The sequence below is a fragment of the Podarcis cretensis genome (genome assembly GCF_951804945.1).
Source record: "Podarcis cretensis genome assembly, chromosome: 11".
Taxonomy (NCBI): domain Eukaryota; kingdom Metazoa; phylum Chordata; class Lepidosauria; order Squamata; family Lacertidae; genus Podarcis; species Podarcis cretensis.
The window spans coordinates 53,232,370-53,256,764 of NC_137180.1; the positions used below are offsets into that span (position 1 = coordinate 53,232,370).

The window sequence follows — 24,395 nt, forward strand, 5'->3', positions numbered from 1 at the left end:
CTGATCCCCCCCCCCATGACCCAAATCAAGCTGGGAGCGAGAGAGCCCGGGCACCTGGCCGACTGCCCAGCAGCGCTCCGTAAACAGGAAAACCCCAGAGCCGACGCAGGGGGAAGGAGGAGAAGAGAAGGAAAAGGAATAGAGAGAAAGAGGAAGGAGAAAAAAGAGGGGAGCCCCAACCTTGCGGCGCTGCTGTGGAGGAGAGGTAGGAGAGCACAGGGAGGGCAAGAACACGTGGCCGAGCCCAGGCCCAACCTGAGCCTACTCCACGGCGGCTAGCAGCTTGCACTCCAAGAGAGCAGGCCGGGGCCCAGAGGAAGGCTGCGCCACAGAGGAGACCACAGAAGAGAAGATATTACTTCTTTTTAAAAACTTTTTTAAATAATTCTTTTTCTCTTTTCCAAAAAAAAAAAAGTGTCCTTGGATTCTTTGAAAAAAATCTGATAACCTTATCTTACTTGTGGTCACTAGCCCTGTCCATACCTCCCCATTCACAGACCAGATGCTGAAGGAAAAGTAAGGAAAACAAGAAAGCTTGAGGAACGATGTCCCATTCCCCATCCTCATATGAAGAGGTGAAGTGCAAGAAAAGGCACAGACAGATACTTCCAGTATAGGCATTTGCAGTATATGGGCAACCTCAGGAAGTTGTGGATTCTCCTTCCTTGGAGGCTTTTAAGCAGAGGTTGGGTGGCCATTTCTTCATGGATGCTTTAGTTGAGATTCCTGCATTGCAGGGCGTTGGACTAGATGACCCTCGGGATACCTTCCCCCTTATTTTCATATTTATTAAGATTTTTTGAATACAAATGCATAAATAAAAATTACTTATATCATAACATAGTTTCGTCTCTTCTTTGGACTCCCTCACATCTCCCACTCCCACTTACATCGTTACAGAAGATTTTTTCCAAGCAAATTACCCACTTGTTTACAATATTTATCTCCGCTCATTTAGATAAAATCTAACAATTCTCCCAAAAATTTATATTTTCCTTATTTCTCACTTATCGTCAAAATCAAATCTAATTCAGTGGTAGGCAGTTATTTATGATCTAGCATCCTTCTTAGCATTCAACCAAATTACAATATTTCTGTAAATAAATCTTGAATTTCCCCCAGTCCTCCTCAACCCTCTCTTCTCCCAGGTCTCGGATTCTGCCAGTCATCTCGGCCAATTGCATATAGTCCATCAGCTGCATCTGCCACTCTTCCAGTGTGGGTAGATCTTGAGTTTTCCAATTCTTAGCGATGAGTATCCTTGCTGCCGTTGTTGCAAACCCTCGGGATACCTTCCAACTCCACAATTCTATGACTCTACTCTGGTATGGATAAAGCACAGCCATATCAACATTCAGATCAATGGATTTGATATGCAGTACAGGCTATTGCAAGGAGGAGGAGAGGCTGACAAGGAGACCTATTGCTTTGCATGTGGAAAGTCCCAAACATTTCCAGCTAAAAAGGTTATCTGGGAGCCGGTCTGGGAACAATACTGTTATGTACTGAAGTTCTCACCCTGGGCCAGCAGGGGGATACTGTAGATAGTTATGCAAATGAAGGATCGAAAGTGACGTTCAGTGATTGGATAGTTTTAGAAAGTTGTTACAGTAACGTGGTACTGGAGCTCTATATAAGCAGGCTGACTGAGCCCTTCAGTTCAGCTCTGTCCTGGCCTGTGAATAAACAAGAGCTGTTTGAAGAATCAATGTCGTCTGATATGTTCACCCACAACTTAACAAATACCTTCTGGAGACCTTGTTAAAATAGAAAATGGGTCAGTGGACAGACTCAGTATAAGGCAAGTCCATGTGTTCAGTAGCTTGGAGTGGGCTCCACAGTTCTTGCAACAAATCCCTATTTGGAATCCTGCAAGTTCAAACCTGAATGTGTGGGCTTTGGCTTGCTTCTGACGCATTTTATCTCTAGTGAGCAACAGATACAATTCCAAGAAGGCTGTGATGAGGACGAGACAGCTGGGTCAGAGACTGAAAAATTAATTCCAGGATTTCAATTAATTCTTCTTTTATGAGCTAGCAACTCCACATTCTAAATCTGAAAAATGCAAACATTGCACGACAAGATTGTGGAGATGAGTAAAAGTTTCCGGTGGTCTTATTAATCTATTGCAGCGATCACCTTGTGACAGCAGTCTGAGAAGAGCAAACAGAGCATTTTGGAGACTTCCGCGAGGGCGGGAGTAGATGGCTGATGGCGTGGGAGGCAATATTATTACTTTACAGCTCCACAAACTGAAAATGACAGCGAAGTCTGCTCCTGCAGAGTTTTGAACATTGTACATGGTATCGCTGTCTGGGTACAGGGATAATGAGAAAATTTACTTAGAAAGCAACGTAAAAACCATATAAAACAAGATTAGGCAGAGCACTGGGGGGAAAATACATCAAAGAACACACGTGTGTGTGTGTGTGTGTGTGTGTGTGTGTGTGTGTGTGTCTTATTGGAAGTACGACTTTTTTTTACACATCATCACCACCTGATTTGAAGACACAGGACAGCCAAACCGGAGAGCTGATTAAAAAAAGGTTTGAAGGCCTCATGCTTTGAAATTTTTATGCATCACTGAGGAAGAGAATGGAGGGATTTAGAGGCAATATGAAGGACAACCACCCTTTCTCCTAAAGCAGAGCTGTGGTGTAAATAAATGTGATAAGTTAGTACCAGCTGTTCGGGTCTCAGAAGTGCTTTGTTGGATACCACGCTCAGTATATTTGGGGAAATTGCTTTGCAAAAAAAGAGTGCATCTCTGGCAAAATTGCAAACAAGAATATGTTTGTTAAGAGAAGGTTGCACTGTCTAAATAAAGGATGAACACATGACGTAGCCTTACAGTGGATTGGCTTTTTTGTCCATCCAGACCCATGTGGTCAACCCTGAATGACTGTGGCTTCTACAGCAAACTGAATTATGTCCAATTCTACTTCCTGAAACCCTGTTTAGATGGCGATGCATGGAGATGACCAGGACTTTCTAAAAGCGAAACAGATGCTCTACTTGTGAGTCATAGACCCACCCCTCTGTGAATATCTGTATGGATGTCTGTGTAGGTAAATCCTTTCTGTTGCAAGGAAAGCACTGCCTCCTCCCTGCCCACCTCCCAGTTCACTGCCCCTCACACACTTCTTCTTCATCATCATCATCATTAGCAGCAGCAGCATTATTTATTTATTTATACCCTGCCCATCTGGCTGGGTTTCCCTAGCCACTCTGGGTAGCTCCCAACAGAACACTAAAAACAGACTATAACATCAGTCATTAAAAGCTTCCCTAAACAGGGCTGCCTTCAGGTGTCTTCTAAAAGTCAGATAGTTGTTTATTTCTTTGACATCTGATGGGAGGACATCCCACAGGGCAGGCACCACTACCAAGAAGGCCTTGTAACCTCACTTCTCGCAGTGAGGGACTTGCCAGAAGGCCCTCGGAGGTGGGCCTCAGTGTCCAGGCTGAACGATGGGGGTGGAGATGCTCCTTCAGGTATACTTTGACTTTAACATACCGGTATTTAACAGTGCTGCTTAGTTTTTTTAACTCTTGGAAACAGTGCAAGGGCCAGCCGACCAGCCCTGTAGAAATCCAGCATCTGCAGCAAACTGGGAGAACAAGTTTCTCCTGAACTTGGTCCAGGGCCAGGGAGGAGACTTAAAATAAGCACAAATGTTTAAAATAAGTGTGCTTTCATGGTGGGGTCATGGGGATGCAGGTGGCGCTGTGGGTTAAAGCCTCAGCGCCTAGGACTTGCCGATTGAAAGGTCGGCGGTTCGAATCCCTGCGGCGGGGTGCGCTCCTGCTGCTCGGTCCCAGCGCCTGCCAACCTAGCAGCTCGAAAGGACCCCCGGGTGCAAGTAGATAAATAGGGACCGCTTACCAGCGGGAAGGTAAACGGCGTTTCCGTGTGCGGCTCTGGCTCGCCAGAGCAGCGATGTCACGCTGGCCACGCTGGAAGTGTCTCCGGACAGCGCTGGCCCCTGGCCTCTTAAGTGAGATGGGCGCACAACCCCAGAGTCTGTCAAGACTGGCCCGTACGGGCAGGGGTACCTTTACCTTTACCTTTTCATGGTGGGTCCACCACGAAAAAAGATCTCTCCCTATACGCATGCTATGGTGTTTATTTCTGAGATTTCATTTAGTAAAACAAACCCTTGTGACACGAGGCAGTTTAGCAAATGTAGTGAGATTATTACAATGGAGAATGTAAATGTAATAACCAGCATTTGAAAGTGCCAGGGAAATGTGATGCAGTATTTGTTCATCACCCAAGCTGATTAAATTCTGCTTCCAATTTGAGAAACTTTAAAAAAAATGATATAGAAAAAATAAAATGATTAATTTAAAAAAGAATACCCTCTGGTAAACAGCTGACCAAAGTATGGAAGAAAAGTAATGCCAGACTTCCGGGTTGGCGCCATCGCCGAATGGCGGACTCCCTCCGAGCTTCGGAGGGAGCCTGCTCGGCAGGGGCTGGGTTCTACCGTGCCGGCGACGCGGGGACCCTCAAAAACCATGGGCGCTGAAACCCATGGGCATGGTGACTCGGCGGGCACCGTTTGCGCCCCCCCGACCCGCGAAGGAGCCTTTTTAAAGGCTGCGGAGCGGGTGACGGGGGGGTGGTGGTGCTGTGAGTCCTCCGCTTCCCCTGCCGAGCGAAGCCGCATGCCATTCGACGGAGAGCGCTGACTTCTTCCATTGAAAATTTGGTCTTTAAAAGAATAACCCGTGAGTAATTGGAACTTGGATTAAAAAGGGGGGGAAATTCTATTTAAATTCGGAGCGAGCGGGGGAGGTGCAAAAAGGAAGTCAGCCTCCCCCCTGTTGTAGAGGAGCTAAAGCAAAGGATTTGACAACTAAGATCGAGTGCAACCTTTTTTTGATAAAGTAATTAACTTCGCGATGGAAAATTATAAGACTGGGCTGGAGGAGAAAAGTGGAATGTGAATTAAAATGCAACCCCCCCCCCCCAGAAACCCCGGGAGCGATCTGTAAGAGCACCGGGAGAGGAGAAATAGAGGTTTTGACAGCTGTTAAAGGAGCTGTCAAAGCGGAAGAACAAAAAGAGAACTTTGTTACGAGGACTTTGCTGGTCACATTTGTTACAAATTGGATATAAATTGTTTAAAACAAGGAATAATAAGTTACTTTGACTGTTGGGTGTGATCAGGAAGGAAACTGAGTTACTATAATCCCTCTAGAGGAGCTGTGGGACACTACAAGTATTGCTGGCATCGAATTTGAATAGGACTTTTTATCGCCTGGGAAACTGCAGAAATGGAACACTATTTTGTCTACAGAGGTCTACACACTAAAGGAGACAATAGATTTATCTATTGAAGAATGGAAGGGACTTGACGTAATGTTTTGTTCCTGAATAACAAAGCCTCTGCAGAGGAATTAGAAGCTTTTTGGAATTAGAACATTTGTGCAGGAGAGCAGGGGGGAAAAAAAAAGAGGAGGAGAGAGAACAACAAGAACAATAAGAATAACAAGAACTGGACAAAGTTGGAAGATAGACTCCTTCCAAGATTGGACATGTGAAACCAAAGATGACCAAAAGATGGCAAAGACTAATAAAAAGACGGCAAAGCGGACTGGTGAAGGACTGTGGTTTAGATGTGGGAGCTCCAGGATGACAGTAGACATTGATGGACATTGGGAACGCAACCGGGAAAGGGGGGAGGGAAATTTGGAATCCAAAGGGTGTTAAATTACATTTTATTCTTTTTTTTATCTTTCTGTTTATCTTAATCTGTATTGCATATTAAAGAGGGGAACTCGTGGAAGGGAACAGGTCGATTTTAGGGGATGGGAAAATATTTTTTTTAAATTGGGCCAATGATAATAATTTTAAAATTTGGGGTAAGAATTTGTTGAATCTATTTGAAAGAATTGGAATACAAGAGGGAGAGGGGAGGGGAAGTCCTGGAAAGATGCCAATGAAAATAAGGTTTTAAATTTGGATGTTTTTCTTTTTCTGTTATATTTGAAAATCTTTAATAAATATTATTTTTTTTAAAAAAAAAAGTAATGCCAATTCAAAGGAAGTCCAAAAAATAACGGATATTGTTTAAAATACAGTAAGGACATAGATTGTATTCATGTGCTCAAAATTTTGTGCATGTATTCCTCTCTACTTCCAGGAATAGCCCCTAGGAGAGAAGAAGACCAAGGTGGTCCCAGCCATCAGAAAGGAAATGAGCAATTGCAGGAAATTTGCCCCCCATTCCCAGATGCTAGAAAGGACATTTGACTCTAACTACGAGCTGCAGGGAAGCCTGCTCTGGCTGAATTTATCGGTCACAGGACAAAAGGTTTTGTAGCAAACACTCTCACAAAGCAGCTTCCATAAATGGTACAATACAAAACACAAAATCGGAGTTGCAAGTGCCACAAAAGCACAACCAAATCTTTGCGAGCGTTCGGGTGAACGCATTCGGTGAGCTTCTGAAAAACATCTGTTACTACATGCTGATATGAAGGATGTTCACATAAATGCATGTGTTATGTACTGAGTTGAATAGGATCCAAAATGCAGTAGTCTGATTGGTCATAGAACAATAGGATCCAAAATGCAGCAGTCTGATTGGTCCTAGAACAATAGGATTCAGAATGCAGCAGTCTGATTGGTCCCAGAACAATGCAGCAGTATGATTGCCACTGTATTCTGCTCTGGTCAGACCTCACCTGGAGTACTGTGTCCAGTTCTGGGCACCACAGTTCAAGAAGGGCACTGACAAACTGGAACGTGTCCAGAGGAGGGCAACCAAAATGGTCAAAGGCCTGGAAACGATGCCTTATGAGGAACGGCTAAGGGAGCTGGGCATGTTTAGCCTGGAGAAGAGGAGATTAAGGGGTGATATGATAGCCATGTTCAAATATATAAAAGGATGTCACATAGAGGAGGGAGAAAGGTTGTTTTCTGCTGCTCCAGAGAAGCGGACACGGAGCAATGGCTCCAAACTACAAGAAAGAAGATTCCACCTAAACATTAGGAAGAACTTCCTGACAGTAAGAGCTGTTTGACAGTGGAATTTGCTGCCAAGGAGTGTGGTGGAGTCTCCTTCTTTGGAGGTCTTTAAGCAGAGGCTTGACAACCATATGTCAGGAGTGCTCTGATGGTGTTTCCTGCTTGGCAGCGGGTTGGACTCGATGGCCCTTGTGGTCTCTTCCAACTCTATGATTCTATGATTCTATGGTCTGCAGGAGCCACCCAATCCAGGTCCAGGTGGAAGTGAATCCACAACCTGATTGGGCTACAGGAGAATCCCGGAATTAGCCAATCACGTGCAGCCCATTGTGTAAATAATGTATATAAAGCAGATATTGTGGGGGAACTTCCATTCCTCCTCACCACTATAAGCTGAATAAAGAGCATGAAATCCACTCTCTTCCAGCATGCAAGGACTGGGTCCAAATATGAACAATTCGCCTGACCACCATTGCTCCACTTTGTCAGGAAGCAAGATGAGATCAAATAAAGAGCAGAGAGTGCCCACTTCCCAGCTGACCAACAAGCAATCAAGGCAATGCCTCTGTTTCTCAAAAGGCGTTTTTCTTTATGTGTGGCAAACACATCAGCAGCGAGTTTATTATAGATCTACATGCAGCCCCAGACAAAAACCCACATCCAATCCAAAGTGGGAGCTTGGACTCTTTGCTATGGCAATGGCTATTCTAGGAAGCAGAAGCAGCATTTTGGAATACCTCTTGTCTCTCCACTACAAACTTGCCCTTATTTATTTATTTCTGTTCAGTTAACCTTTTCGCAGTTGAAAGCAGGCTTGACAGCTGTTCCAGCTTTTACCTGCTACCTTTCCATGTAGGAAAGATGATTTGTCTAAAGTGACCTTCTGCAGCCATAAAGTGGATGAGCAGAACATGAAACAAGGATCTACCATATTAGGATTTCCTTAAGCATCATATAAAACCAAATAAGCCTCACACTTTTAGTCAGTCTTAACAGAGGGACAGACTTACAGAGAGATCAGTCTTTATCTCCTGCATAAACAACGCATTTAGTTTATACTCCTGAAGAGAAAGTTCTAACATGGTCCCAAGACTGTCCAATCCTTTCTGCATTTTTCTTATCTAAATTCTCTTTCTTTCCTCCTTGGTAGTTGGGTTGCTTACCTTGTGATTCTTATTAATCACGCTCATAACAAGCAGCATAACTTGCAATTTAAGTCCCTCATGACCCAAATTCCTTTAATGAATGGCTGGATTATCTCTTCTATGTTAGTGGGATTCTGCCAAATTAAATTGCTCAGACAAGCATGGGTCCAGCCCATCCATAAGACACAAGGCAATCAACAAGGAATGTTTTCTATGGAAGACGCACAGGAGAGAGACAAAAGCTATCCAACATGGCTCCTCCAATGGAGCTAAAAGGACCAGTAGCTAGGGATGGGTGGATCTGTCAATTTTAATTTTGCTCAGTTACTCAGTTTTCCCACCTTAAGTTCAGCACTCTTCATTTCAGCATCAGTTTGAAAATTTATTTATAGTGACAGCAGGTAGCCAATGTGCTTCCCAACTATTGTTGGGCTAGGAGCAACCAGCTCTCACTCCTACACTTGCTATTAAAGGACAGTGAGATGAAATAGAAATTTTTATATTGCTGGGTGGTGGAGGCTGAGAAATGATAACATAATGTCATCTACACAGTGGCATATTTGGAATATTTGATTAGAAATGACTGTAGTCAAATGCTATGCCGTTGCATAGAGACAATATTTGACCAGTTACTTGATTAGAGTGTCAGCTAGACACTCTAATTGTTATTATTTAACTACATAGCTTCTTGGGGGGGAAAGCTCACAGATTTCAATTAAAGGCATTTATTTTCCAAACTCAGGTGTCTTCTGCCATCATAAGCAGCATGCCTCCTACCCAGGGTTGCTCAGGAATTCTAAGAAACTAAAATATTCAGTACAGTTTTAAGATCAGTGGTTAAAATTAATGCAGTTTTGAAAGGTTCAGCCCGCCATCTTCATTCGAAATGATGTCCAATTGTATCTAAACATTCCTTGGTACCAGGAACCATCTTGCAAAATTTGCTTAAGATATCTCAACGGGTGTCCAAAAGCATAGGAAAAAATTCATATATAAATATAGATACAGTGGTACCTCAGATTACAGATGCTTCAGGTTACAGACGCTTCAGGTTACAGACTCTGCTAACTCAGAAATAGTACCTCGGGTTAAGAACTTTGCTTCAGGATGAGAACAGAAATCGCATGGCGGCAGCAGGAGGCCCCATTAGCTAAAGTGGTACCTCAGGTTAAGAACAGACCTCCAGAATGAATTAAGTTTTTAACCCGAGGTACCACTGTATACAGATACACACACACATATATGTATATATTCTTCGTGGCCATATCCTAATACCAAGAGGTTTAATATACTTTGGCAACTTCACACCATTTGGTCAACAGCAAACCTGGCTCAAAGGCTCTATTAATGCTGTCCAACTCATGTTTTGCCTCCCCACCCCCCCCATTGTGCTGTTGAACGTGGCCTGCGGCACACTGTCGGCCAAGTCACATTAGATTGTAGTGTATTCGGATTCAGATAAGCTCTCCTGAGCATCCTGAATTGCCAGAGCACACACAGGAAACAGAGACAGGAATGATACCCTGGCTTTTTAAATTCTCAGCTGACGGTATGCCATTAAACCGTGTCCATTTGTTCAACAGGAAACTCCTTTCTTTCCATTCACTCATTTTGGGCCAGTTACAGCACACCAGAGGAGCCGATCTGGCGCTCCTGCTCCCACCTTGCCAATGTTCTGCCCCCCTCTCTCTCACCATCCTGACACATGGCAATGACACCTCTGCGGGGAGGGCCAGGTCACCTTCCCCTCCACTGCCAGCCCAATACATTTTGCCGCCTGAGAGACAGAGCAGGAAATGGTCCCCCAACCTTCTAGCTCAAGGTCCATAGCATCCAAAGCTGGCCAAGTTATTTTGGAAATGGAGACAGGCAAACAGTGTTTTTCACCCTACTTGAACAGCAAAAACGCAACTGTCAGGGACTCAGCGGGAGCGCAGGGAGGAGAGGAGATGGAAAGCGAGGGGGAGCAATCCGAGGGCAGCGTAGGAGAATATGACAGCAGCCCGATAGATTCCATGAGCCTCTCCAGCGAATCGGAAGATTCACAGAAGGGGGCGCCGATGGGCAGGGCAAAGGGCGACACAAGGGGGACACCCCAGAAGCAAGGGGCCAGCGGGGACTCCCAGAGCAGCAGTTGCAAATCAGGACCAGCTTCCCCACCAGAGCGTAGTGGGGGGGAGGAGTCCCAGGTGTCAGAGCCCACACATGCACCACCAGCGAGAGAAGATGAGTCAGGGTGGACCACGCCTCCATCGGAGAACGAGTTAACGGTTAAGAGGAAAGTTGCAGGCTGGGCGCGTGCGCCAAGTTCAAAGGTACAGGCGAGCGGCACAGAAGGTAGCCCGGATAGGGAACCAGGTCCTAAAGCCCGCCGGAAGGAGGGGCAAGAATCGTCAGGGTCAGCGTCAGAGGAGTCCAGGAAGGATGAGACCCTAGCGGGCAGGAGGGCCCAGAGGAGAAAGGAATTTAGGAAGAGGTGGAGCAAAGCGAGAGTCTTAAACTGGTGTGGAGGGGGAGGAGACTCAGACAGGACTTCGCCGGTCTAAGGTCGGGACGTAGAGCTGCACGCTGCGGCTTTGAAATGGAGACTGAATCTCAATAAAGACTTTTGTACATAACTACAGCCTAGCGTTGGTCCTCTGTGAGCTGGGACCTGGAGGCAGCTCTGACAGTAAGTCCTGTCTCGAATTTCAAAGAACCTCGCAACGTGAGAGGACGCAGCGAGGGGCGAAGATTGGTGCTTCGCGAGCTCACAAAAGCAGCACAAGATGACTACAGAAGAACGACTGGCAGCTTTGCAAGAAGCCGTGGTACAACTTAACGCAGAAATACGAGCGGCAAGGAGGAGAGAAGAGGAATCAGATGCTGTCTGCAAGGATCTGCAAAACAGGTTGGAAATGTTGACTAAACAGGGGCCACCGGCAGCCAAATCAGAAGGGATCGGGCTCGGGAAGAGAGGGGGGAGCCTGGTGTCGCATTTCGATGGGAGTCTGCAGCAATATCCTAACTTCAGAGCAGACGTAGTTTTTGCGCTAAAGTTGCTGGAGAAGGACTTTAGAGATGAGCAGGAGAAAGTAGGCTTCATACTAACGCATCTCCATGGAGAAGCTAAAGCGTGGTTGCGCAATCTGTGGAGAGATAATGATCCAGCCCTCCAAAACGCAAAAGCCTTCATTAAGGCGATGGACGATTGTTTTTTATCGGAAATAGATGTAGATGTCGCTAGAAAAGAGATTCACGGTCTGAAACAAGGCAGAGCCACTGTAAGGCAATATCATTCCCGCTTTTTTGCATTGGTCAACGCGCTGGGATGGGAAAAGGACTCAGCGTCCGTCAGGGACCTGTTCTGGGAGGGGCTCAATGGGGCTGTGAAAGACGAAATCGCAAGGGGGGAGAGGCCACGGAGCACTCAAGAAGTGGTCCAGAAGGCGTTGACGATTGGTGTGCGGCTGGAAGAACGTCCCTGGAGCAAAGATGAAGGGCGTTGGGGACGCACGCCAGCAAGGGCACCTCCTTTCTTCCCCAGAGACTCAGCGCGCGCTCAATCCACGCCTCCACTGGGAGGGGGAGAGGAGCCGATGGAGATAGGTGGTGCCAAGGCTCAGTCAGCGACCAGAGCCCTCACACCAGGAGCAGCCAAGGTGAAGCCTCCTAGAGGGAACAGGAAGTGTTACATCTGCGAAAGTGCTCAGCATATGGCAAAAGAGTGCCCCCAGAGGCTCCACAAGCACAATGCAGCCTCAGCAAAAGTAACAGAAGCAGCTCAGCAGAGGGAACCGCAGCAGGGAAACGACGAAGTCTGGCTGGAAGCAGAGCCGCTGGGGCCCAGCCAGACGAATCAGTGAAGCAGTCCCCAGGAATCTTACAGCCCACAGACCCCCTCCCGCCCAAACCAGTGGTGCAGCTCACCGCAACACTCCAGCTTCCCAATGGGCTCACCATGGAAGTGCCTATTACCATTGACTCTGGTAGCAATGCAGACTTTATGGGGGTGGATTTCATCAAGCAACATAGCATAGCGCTCCTGCCTGCCACGATGCCCCTGAAAGTAGTGACAGTCGATGGAAGAGAATTGCTGGGGGGACAGGTGGTACAGCAAACGCCGCCAATGGTGATGCGCATTGGAAATCACCGCGAAGTCATCAGCTTCAACGTCACCCAACTGTCAGACACGCCCATAGTGTTGGGCATGAGCTGGTTGGACAGGCACAGCCCGGCATTGGCATGGTACCAGCGTAAATTGACCTTCTGCTCCTCCTACTGCGCAGAACATTGCATCATGACTAACCAGGAGGACGAGGGGCAAGAGGATGACCCACAGCTACAACTGGGCATGCTGCAAGCTGTACCCGACAAGTACAAGGCGTTTTTGGAGGTCTTCTGCGAGAAGGAAGCGGACAAGCTGCCTCCCCACAGACCCTACGACTGCAAGATTGACCTCCTGCCGGGGGCAACGCTGCCGACCGGAAAACTGTACTCCATGTCTGAAGACGAACTGCAAGAGCTCAGGGAGTTCATAGATCACAATTTGAAGCGGGGATTCATCCGAGAATCCAAAGCAGTGGGGGGCAGTCCTGTTTTCTTTGTGAAGAAAAAAGACACGCCCCAGAAGAGGCTTGTAGTTGATTTCAGAATTTTAAATTCGAAAACCAAGCCCACGGCTTTCCCGATGCCCAAGATCGACGACTTGCTCGCGACGGTGAGAAAGGGACGCATCTTCACCAAGCTGGATCTACGAGGGGCGTACAATCTTATACGCATGCGGGAGGGCGACGAGTGGAAGACGGCCATGTTCACGCCCTTGGGCACCTATGAGTATAGGGTTATGCCTTTCGGTTTACAAAATGGCTCCCACTGCTTCCAAGCCTTCATGCATCACGTGTTAGCGGGGCTCCTATACAAGAAGTGCGTCTGCTTCCTGGACGACATTCTGATCTTCTCGGAATCGCAGGAGGCTCACGAGAGAGATGTCAAGGAAGTCCTGCAAAGACTACGGGAGCACAGGCTTTACGCCAAGCTAGAGAAATGCCAGTTCGACATGACGGAGGTGGATTTCCTGGGCTACAAGCTGTCCGACAAGGGAATCGCCATGGACAGCGCCAAGGTACGATCAGTACTGGACTGGAAGAGCCCGCGCAATCGGAAGGAGGTCCAGAGGTTTGTCGGCTTTGCTAACTTTTATCGCAAGTTCATCAAGGGTTTCGCTATGCAGACGGCGGCCATCACGGACACCCTCAGCTCCAAGAAGAAGAAGTTCATCTGGACGGACCAGGCGGAGCAGTCCTTTCAGAAACTCAAGCGTCTTTTCGCTTCCGAGGAACAACTGCTGCATGTGAACCCCAGCAAGCCCATGAGGGTGGAGACGGATGCCTCCGACAGAGCCGTGGGGGCAGTCCTGTTGCAGCGAGACCCGCAAGGGGATTGGAGGCCGTGTGCTTTCTACTCCAGGAAGCTCAGCAAGTCGGAACAGAACTACACCATCTGGGACAGAGAGTTGCTGGCCATTCATGCAGCATTCAAGGCGTGGCGGCACTTCCTCATCGGAGCCAAACACACGGTGCAAGTTCGCACGGACCATAAGAACCTGGAGTACTGGCGCACGGCGCGGTTCCTGAACCAGAGACACATCCGCTGGGCGGAGTTCTTTGCGGATTTCGACTTCAGGATAGAATATATCCCCGGAGACAACAACGTCATGGCTGATGCGCTATCCAGGAAGCCGCAGTATCTGGAGGAAGCAGCACCAGTAGCGGCTAAACACATTTTCGCACCCAAGGCGTGGGCATGCGCTTCTGCCACAATAGACCTGGAAGCGATACGGCGCGAGCTGCGAACAGATTCCTTCGCGCGCTCCAAGATGGAGGAGGTGCGCAGCGGCACAGCGAAGGACGACGAGTTCCAGATACGCGACGGACTGCTCCTCCGCAAGGGGGCCATCTACGTACCGGGAGATGAACTCCGCGCGACAGTACTGCAACAGCTACACGACGCACCCAGCGCCGGACATTTCGGCAAGGAAAAGACGGTGGAATTAGTAGCCAGAGACTTTTGGTGGCCCAAGATGCGGGGAGAAGTCACGGAATACGTCACGAGGTGCGACACCTGCCAAAGGGCCAAGCCAGTCCACAGACCGCCGGCGGGACTGTTAGAACCGCTACCGACCCCGTCCGAACCGTGGGAGAGGGTAGCCTTGGACTTTGTCACTGACCTGCCCAGCTCGAGGGGCAAAACAGCAGTACTCGTGGTAGTCGACATGTTCACCAAGATGGCGCACTTCATTCCTTGCGCGAAGGTGGCCACAGCGGAACAGACGGCCAAGCTGTTCATAGACCACGTGTTCAAGGTACACGGCCTGCCACGGTCTATCCTGTCTGACAGGGGGCGCCAGTTCATCTCGAGTTTCTGGCGGAAGCTGATGGGGATCCTGAACGTCAAGGTCAACCTAGCGTCGGCAAGACACCCGCAGACCAACGGACAAGCGGAGAGGGTCAACGCCGTCATGCAGCAGTACCTGAGATGTTACGCCAACCAGCAGCCCTCGACCTGGGTGGACTATCTGCCCCTGGCCGAGTTTGCCTACAACAACACACAACACGTGTCCACGGGGGTGACACCGTTTTTTGCCAACCACGGGCGACATCCCAGGACCTTCCCGGGCTTAGAGAAAGAGGGGGAGGGGGAGCCACAGGGAGCAGAGGCATTGGCAGAGGAGTTACAGGAGGTCCATGAACAGCTCCGTAGACAGTTAGACCTAGCAAAACACGTATACAAGATGCAAGCAGACAAACACAGAAGAGTGGGGGAGGACATACGGGTAGGGGACTGGGTCTGGTTAGCGGCCCAGGCAGTGCCGGCCAGATCCTTAGCTAAGAAGAAGCTAGGACACAAGCAGTTGGGCCCTTACCTAGTCGAGGCACAGATCAACCCAGTGGCTTTCCGTTTGACACTACCGGAGGGTTCCAGAATGCACCCGGTCTTTCATAGATCGGTGCTAACGCCCTACAAGGCACCTCACAGGTTTCAGGAGCCAGGGACAGCTCCCAGTCCGCTTAGAGATGCACCCATGACAGGGGGGTCGCCGAGGGCGGGGCCACTCAACGAGGTGACGGAGATTTTGGACTCGAGATGGGGGGAAGAGGGAGTCGAATATCTCATCGCAAGGGAAGGTGCCCCGGCCAGCGCCAACAGCTGGGTGCCGTACTATGCAGTGGAGGAGCACTACCTCAAAGACGAGTTCCACGCGCTCTTCCCACACAGGCCCATGCCGGAGGATTATTTTGACGAATATCTTTTCACCCCCACACTCTCAGCCAGTACGTTTCAGGGGTTCTCCTCGGTTGAGGAGACGGTTCCAGAGACTACCTCGCCGGAGGGGTCGGTCTCAGACTTGGGTGCGGAGCGCTCTTATTGGTGGGACACTCAACCCGAGGAGGAGTGGCGCAGGAGACTGCTCAGAGGGCCCTGGCACGCAGACTACCCAGAGGAAATGGGGGAACAAGGGGGCATGGACGGGTTGGGGGAGGATCCTGGTTTCGAGCACGCCGGCAACGAGATGGAAGCGGAGGAGAGCGACGTCGATGTACCCGTCACGGACTGGCAGCATGCCAGGGGGGAAGACCGGTATCCGGCATGCACCCCCACAGCATTGGAGCACCCGGAACCCACGCCAGAAGAGGGGGAGGGGGGAAGGGGGGGCTTCGAGGGGGGGATGGATGTCAGGGACTCAGCGGGAGCGCAGGGAGGAGAGGAGATGGAAAGCGAGGGGGAGCAATCCGAGGGCAGCGTAGGAGAATATGACAGCAGCCCGATAGATTCCATGAGCCTCTCCAGCGAATCGGAAGATTCACAGAAGGGGGCGCCGATGGGCAGGGCAAGGGGCGACACAAGGGGGACACCCCAGAAGCAAGGGGCCAGCGGGGACTCCCAGAGCAGCAGTTGCAAATCAGGACCAGCTTCCCCACCAGAGCGTAGTGGGGGGGAGGAGTCCCAGGTGTCAGAGCCCACACATGCACCACCAGCGAGAGAAGATGAGTCAGGGTGGACCACGCCTCCATCGGAGAACGAGTTAACGGTTAAGAGGAAAGTTGCAGGCTGGGCGCGTGCGCCAAGTTCAAAGGTACAGGCGAGCGGCACAGAAGGTAGCCCGGATAGGGAACCAGGTCCTAAAGCCCGCCGGAAGGAGGGGCAAGAATCGTCAGGGTCAGCGTCAGAGGAGTCCAGGAAGGATGAGACCCTAGCGGGCAGGAGGGCCCAGAGGAGAAAGGAATTTAGGAAGAGGTGGAGCAAAGCGAGAGTCTTAAACTGGTGTGGAGGGGGAGGAGACTCAGACAGGACTTCGCCGGTCTAAGGTCGGGACGTAGAGCTGCACGCTGCGGCTTTGAAATGGAGACTGAATCTCAATAAAGACTTTTGTACATAACTACAGCCTAGCGTTGGTCCTCTGTGAGCTGGGACCTGGAGGCAGCTTTGACAGCAACAATAATAAATAAAACAACTAACAGTTTGCTGCCCTTGCATGACACCCAAAACAGCACCCAAATCTACAGGCTGGAGTAGGTTTGATTTGTTAATGGCAGGGAACAAAAGGTGCAGGGAAAATAATATTCCACAAGAAGTGATCTTTGAACACAGCCAACCCTGGTACACTTCAAATTTGGGTTTTTTTAAGTGTCCTTGCAAGTTACTCTACCCCTTTTCAAAAGTTAAGGGGGGGGGTTGTTTGCTGGGAAAGACTGACAGGGAGACTAGCAAACCCCATTTTGAACTGGACTCTATTTGAACAGGGTTGGGCCTAACTGAAAAAGAGAAGGGCTTTTTTGAGTTGGGATGTCACATTTTGAGCTCACATGACTCAACCTTCCCTTGAAATGTTGATGTCCCCCAAAGAACGCTGTTTGAAGGGTACTCCTCTTTCTCCCATAAAAGTGAACTGTTCTCCTCCCAATCAGTCTTATGAGTAAAAGTAAAGCAATGGACTTAGGCACAACACCTCACTACCAAGAGCCTAACTAGATTTTATGAAGGATGTGTTTCTGGCTTCGACAGGTGTCTGCCCAGTAACACATGACACAACATCAACGTTTCTCTGGGCATGAAGTCATGATGCTTATTACTTTTACTAGCTGTTACTGTGAAGACACTGTGGAGCAGGGGAGATGTGGTACTTCTTCATAATGCTTACTAAGGCCCTGTAGCGCCCAGCTGTCACTAGTAAGGATCCTGCAGGAGACACCATGTGTGCCTGCCTGGAAAGGACCCAGGGATTCCACATACTCATCAGTGAAAATAACAGTCATTTTGCTAGTAAGGGAGATGATGATGAAATTATTCCTTTAATAAAATAGTTCTCCTATGCTCCTGCGAAATGTCTCTGTGAACTGGGTAATGAATTCCATTTTTGAAAGTAATTTTCCAGCCATTAATGGGTGGCCTGTTTATTATTTGTTTCTTCCCCAACATTTGATTCATAGCATAAGTGAGAAAAGCAGGATCTCGCCCCAAGGAGCTTGCAAACTAAGATCTGACAATGGCAAAACAATAGCAGCTACCTAAGGGTTTCTGTCAGGGGACGCAGGTGGCGCTGTGGGTTAAAGCCTCAGCGCCTAGGGCTTGCCGATCGAAAGGTCGGCGGTTCGAATCCCTGCGGCGGGGTGCGCTCCCGCTGCTCGGTCCCAGCGCCTGCCAACCTAGCAGTTCGAAAGCACCTCCGGGTGCAAGTAGATAAATAGGGACCGCTTACCAGCGGGAAGGTAAACGGCGTTTCCGTGTGCGGCTCTGGCTCTGGCTCTGGCTCTGGCCAGAGCAGCGATGTCACGCTGGCCACGTGACCCGGAAGTGTCTCCGGACAGCGCTGGCCCCTGGCCTCTTAAGTGAGATGGGCGCACAACCCCAGAGTCTGTCAAGACTGGCCCGTACGGGCAGGGGTACCTTTACCTTTACCTTAAGGGTTTCTGTCAGGGAGATGAGGGCAATGCTTTCTCATATCTGTTGTATAAGGTCAGTCCAGGCAGCAGCACCTCTAATTCTGATTGGCAAGTCAGTTAATGCAACAAATCTCCATCTTCACAGAGCACCTGTGGGAGCCATGAACATATCATTCAACTGACAGCAACCTTATTAAATTTAATAGGAAGGAATCTGCCTTGCTGAATTAGCGATTCCAAATAAACAGAGGCTGTCAGGGAGATTTCAGGTCTATTTATATATTATACCCTCAGGGGTCCCTTCCAACTCTACAAGTCTATGGTTTTATCCTACCTCTACCTAGTGTGATAGCACTTTTTAAAAATCCAAGGACTAATCAGGTTGTGTATGTCCTTTTAGAGATATCCCAGCAGTTCAGAATCTTTCATCCATTCATCCAGGAATTTAAAGAAAGGCTATTATTCTTATTCATGGGGTGCCTTCACCGTAGCATGTAGCAATCTAGCATTTGTTGTTAGTACCACTACTGGAAGCAAACTCTGCCACTGCTGTTATTTTTGTGCTTACAACGTTGCCCTTTTCTTTATTTTGTGATGAGCTGTTGTTGAGGTTAAGTAAACTAAATCAGTTTAACTGAACCGGGCATCTACCACTGCAGGGCTCACACTTTCCTTTTTTTAGTTTCAATCAGTTCTACACTTCAGTTTAGCACAATTATGTGCACAAAGATGTTACACTGGATGGAACAAACATCTGTCTGATATTATGGCTATCAGATGCATATCTTTTCAGCATATGGATTCCAAACATGAGCCTCCATCCACACTTCCATTTCAGATTTCATTAAGTAGCATGGTTAAGTGATTTCGATGGAGAAGCAGATATTTCTAGTAAGATGAAAGAGATCACTCATCTTTCCTTACAGAGTGAGAGCCCGGGTACATGAAGCAAAACTAACAAACTTCAGAGTTCCTCTGCACAAGCGTTGATTACACAAATAGATCATCTCCCCCAACAAATGACCCCCCCCAATACAGTTGTATCCAATGCTGGCCCAGCAATGGGACTTCCATTTCCTCTCTCTCCCCCACCCCTGCATCTGATCAAAAAGGCCCCCAACATCCCAGTGATGTTGAGGGCATCTATGTATGTGTGGAGGGGACAGGAACTCTGTCTTTCATACAAAAGTGCATTGCATCAGCAAAGCTGGATGTCGCCCATAGACATTAGAAGGAGTGCCAGTCAGTCAGTGCAGAACTATCCAAGTGAAAAGAGATGGGCAACCTGTGGCCCCCTGTCTTAATTTTGTGCATCTCCTGGCATCTTCCTCCTCATATTTCCTGGCTTTTTAAAGAGCCTCCCTTCTGTATACTTTCAGAAGAACTGGAAGGGGCAGTGTAGGGTTTTGTGCGCATGTATGTAAACAGAGCACACTGAGGTCAGAAAGGAATTACTTTCCGTCGCATACAAGAACAGTAGCTGCATTGGTTTGTCGTCGGCACACGCAAAAATCCTCTGCCTACTTCCCTTAGAGTAGCCCCATTTAATCCAGCTTACTTCTGAGTAGACTTGCATGGGAGTTCTAACTTCAGGTAGCCATGATGAAAAGTGAAGCAGGGTGGTCCTTGCCATGGATTAGTTAAGCCATAGTGGGAAGAAGAAGAAGAAGAAGAAGAAGAAGAAGAAGAAGAAGAAGAAGAAGAAGAAGAAGTCCATCATTAGCTCTGGCTCTGCCTCTCACCAGCAGACATCCCTGACACCTGTTGGGTGCTGTTTGATATAAAGTTCCTATCATATCAGTACACATGCATGGAGTTGCTGTTTTCCACTGAGTTTACTTGCAACCTCATTTGAATTCAGGAATACTCCATCCTACAGTTGTTTGAGGAACATTTTTTGTTTTCTGTTTTCTTCTTCTGCAATTTTAACACCGTTTTCGAATAATGCATGCTGTTCTATCTGGTTTATACAGTGTTTGGATAGTTAATTTGGATTTGCAAATTGGTCAAAGCAACAAAAAGAGATGGGTTTGACTCGGAGAAAGATTTCAGCCACCTTGGACACTCCAGCACAGAGTTTTTGGGTTATTCTGTGGGAAGAGCTGTTCTATGATCCTGCCAAGCCAGTAGCCACAAGGCCATGGCTACTGCCCCATTATATGGCTGCAGCTTTAGGCTCAACAAGAAAGATAGCCTAAAGCACAAAAACTGCTGCAAGAAGGAAAACTTCCTTTTATGATAGGAACTTTAAATAAAACACAACCCAACATATGTTTGTTTCATGTTTATTAGCAATTAATAGGTTATCTTGGATGCAATTTTTATCCTATTTAAATCAATGACAGTTCTCTTTGTGGTTTTTTAAAAATGGATCAGAACCTTTTCATTAACTGTTTATTTAGGAAAAATAAACAAAGAGACATAGTGCCCCGTCATAAATGGTTGACACAAAATTTAAGCAGCTGAATGGAATACAATATAGGCAACAGACCATTTATTTTTATTGTCAGGAGAAAATCAAGATTTTCTTTTGCTGCCCAACAACAGATGGGAAAATAGGAGTCTTATATCTAAAGTTTCTCTTATATGTGAATAAAATGATATGGGCACATTAAAAGATGGAGAAACATGTGGGCACATTAAAGGCTGGAGACGTTTAAGTATTTAATATACAACTTACAGCAAGGGAGAAGCTATGGAACTGGGATTTGAAGTTTACAGCATGTTATACGTTGAAAGAAAACTATATGAAAATGATGTATCATTGGTAGTTAACTCCCAGTAAACTAGCTGAAATGTACAAAGCAAAGTCAAATACATGCTGGAAATGTGAGGAAAAAGAAGGCACCTTTTATCATATGTGGTGGACATGTAAAATACTAAAAGAATTCTGTGAGATGATATACAGTGAATTTTCAAAAATGTTTAAAATAACTTTTTCTTAAAAAACCCAAAACTTTTCTTTTACGAATTCTAGGTGCCGAAATTCCAACGGATCAGAAAAAAAACTATTTATGTACGCAACCGCTGCTGCTCAGATGTTACTAGCCCAGAGATGGAAAGAAGATAAAGCCCCTACCAGAAAAGAATGGCAGATTAAGTTGATGGATTATGCCAAAATGGCAAAAATGACTGGAAGAATCAGAAATCAGGAAGAGCAAAATTTTAATAAGGAGTGGGGTAAATATATAATTTACCTTAAAAACTATTGTAAACAATTAAATTTATTAGTAGGATTGAAATAACTCTTGAAGTTTAATGTTGAACTTCAATAGTCACTTATGGACTCACTGTTTAAACCATGTTTATGGAAGACAATCTTACTCAGCTACGAGTGATTGCTAAAGAAGGAGGAGGAGGAGGAGGAGGGACATTTAATAGATTCAGATTAATACAAGATGCAGGAGCAAAACATTATACAAGGACCCACAAAGGGGATGAGGGAAGTCCAGGAGACTCTTCAGAATTCTCTTTTTATGTTGGTTGTTTGATAACTGTTCATAAATTTCAAAATCTGAAAAAAACTAAAAAAAAATTTAAGAGACTTGTTTAAGGTTTGTCAGACTATCCCTCTGCCATCAGCTCCTGTTAAAACCACAGTGGTACCTTCTAGTCTGGATTGAACTAAACCAGGGTTGGGGAACCCACGGCCCTCCAAATGATGTGGGACTACAGTTCCCATCAGCTCCAGAAAGCATGGCCAAGGGTGAGGGATGATGGGAACTGGAGTCTAACAGTTTCCCCACCCCAGAATTAGACAATGGCAGCTGGTCCGGGGCTGGTAAACCACAAAATGGCTGCAAAACAGCTGGGAGGAGCTGTGATTGACAGGCCAATAGCTGGGGTGATGGGCTGGGTTCTTTTTCCACCTTTCAGTTTCCTCTGCCCCACCTGCTTCCTCTCAAGCCAGGGATCTTGCTGCCTCGCAGGGGAAAGGTGGGCTGCAAGGAACCACAGTGGGGAAGCACACCTCTTTCCTCTTGCCACTTCTCTGCTGAAAATGACAACATACCCCAATAGTTCAGATCCACTGATCTAACTCTGCTGCCGCACATCCAGATTGACTCCCTTTCTTGCAGAGAAAGCCACTTGTAACTGAACCACGCCTGATGCACAGAACCAAAAAGGAGCAAACTTAAGCATGTAAATAAGATTCGCTTCTGATTTAACATGCAAATAGTACACCTCTTGTTGCAAGAGAGTGATATTTTGAGGGAGAGTTGGGTTCAAGCAATGTTCCTTGTCTCTCAACCTGCAGGCCTGTGCATATGATTCTTTATGAGGATGTTTGTTGCTCCTGTATTTTCATGTAAACTAGCCTGACATATGGTTTCATAGAATGGCAGAGTTAGAAAGGACCCGAAGGGTCATCTAGTCCCAGCCCCCTGCAATGCAGGATTGGACCCCTTTCACCTCTACAGCACCACTGATAGTCTAATTTTTAAAGAACTGTCGTGGCATGGCACAAAATCGCCAGATGTTTTTCTTGGGGGTGAGGTTTGTCTCAAAATAAAAATTGGGCCCTTTGGAATCTGGCCCAGAACCTGGGCATGTCAAAGTAGTTTGAATAAAAACTATTTCATTTCACAGAGGACAATGGAACCAAACTGGAATAAATTCAAGTATTTTGGTTTCCCACGCTCACTAGCTCCTTCCTGGTTTTAACACAAGTCATTCCTCTTCCAATTGCTTTATCCCCTGCCCTCCTTTCAGTGGCCATGGAGAACACAACAGAAAAAATAATAATGATAATTGCAAACAGAAAATCATCTCTGACCATACATGAATAAGCAAAAAAAGCACATGACCCATACTGGACTTTGCAAGGACTTTTTTTGGCATGTGTTATAACAAATATAAACATTTTATTTCATAAACTGCCCCCACAAGAGGACTGGAAGGTTTCTAGAAAAGGGGGATGTGCTTTGTTTTGGTTTGAGGCTTGGTGTGTGGTTCTTTTTGCAAAAGATGAAGGTGCAAAAGCGGTAGTGACAAGCTATGCAGGGGAGATGATATAAAAGCTACTTACACTTTTTTGGTGTGAAATAATCCCTCTGGATTCTGCCAGCTGGAAAATAATTAGCCCATTTCTTAACGGCACTGTTGCTTCTGTCTGCTCTCTCTACGGACGCAAGAAAACACAGGTATGAGAGGAGGGAGGGGAAAATGCTGCCACTGGTGTTCTGCCGCTGCAGCTAAACTCTGCTAGCCTCTGATAAAGCAACTGACAGGTTAAGGATGCTGAGGACGGCAAGCAGATAAACAGGTACCTTGGCTTTCAAGAGGCAAAGGATGCTCCTGCGGCGGCTACCCTTCGTCTTGTGTAACAGCGAGAGCCACTCAGTCTCTGTACCGCTGACATGCTACCAGCCAGCATTTCAGAAAAGGCGTCTGGGAGGTCCTAGTGCCAGGGTCTGCAATGTCGCCTTGTTGCAACCCGACTCCTGGCATGTTTTCAGACAGCTCCAAGTTGCCACGGAGGGCAGAGAAAAAGGGGATCAAAGGCTTAAGTCGGAAGAAGGCTGACAATTCAAAACCAGCCTTGCAACTCTACAATCCTACGGTTCTACTAAGCAAAAGAAGCACCTTTCTTTCTTTAAAAGAACAAAACTCAATGTTTGCTGTAGTGCTGAAGAAGACAAGGGTACACTGTCCAAAGAAAAATGGTTTTCAAGGCTCACAAAAGCTGCAGCCTTAGTAGACTAGCTGCAGAGTACTTTTGGGTAAGCATGCAAGGATTGTGGTCAAATTTTCTTGGAATAATGGGGTGTTGCAGTGGGCGGGCACAGAATAGAGCCTCACATTGTTTTATCCCCCCCCCCAAAGGCACATCAGACATAGGGAAACTCTGTCTCTCCAGATGTTGGAGTCCAACCTATTGCTGCAAGGCAGGGGTGGGGCTCCTGCTGGAGACCTACGGTTCTTGTTTGTGTACAAATCCCATCAGCTCCAGCCAGCCTGGCCAGTGGTCAGGGATGATGGTATCCATAGTACACCAGTATCTGAAGGCCCACAGGTTCCCATCCTTGGGCTACACAGAGACAAACTTTCTCTTTCTTTTTCAAGAAAATTGAGTGTTGGAGATGGGGAACACATACACACTCTGATCTAACAGAAGGAAACACATAATAATAAACAACACATGTGCTATAAATTTGCTTGGGCAAAGGACCAATCGAGGTTGAGAGAATCAGAGCAAAAGCTGGATTCAGGACTCCCTCTTGTTAGTGGCACCTGATTGAGATGAAGTTTTGAGAAACAACAGTGTTTCATTGTTGTTGCTGTCTGCAAAAAGACACATTGAAATAGTTGGTCATAAGAATAAAAGAAAATTACAATAGTTTGGAG

At 47.2% G+C, this 24,395-nt stretch overlaps 1 protein-coding gene across 3 annotated transcripts in view; it reads right to left on the reverse strand.

Annotated features, from left to right (window-relative positions):
* RAB27B (RAB27B, member RAS oncogene family) overlaps positions 1-24,395 on the reverse strand; it is a 123,573-nt gene that overhangs the window by 90,836 nt on the left and 8,342 nt on the right. Inside the window, exons 1-2 of one of the 3 annotated variants that reach the window (XM_079995133.1) lie at positions 23,318-23,466; positions 23,077-23,169 (exon numbers count right to left, since the gene is read on the reverse strand). The gene's annotated coding sequence lies outside the window, so the exon portion shown is untranslated. Of the gene's footprint in view, positions 1-19,516; positions 19,534-23,076; positions 23,170-23,317; positions 23,467-24,395 lie in introns of those variants that run through there. The other 2 variants (XM_079995131.1, XM_079995134.1) reach the window with 2 other exon arrangements.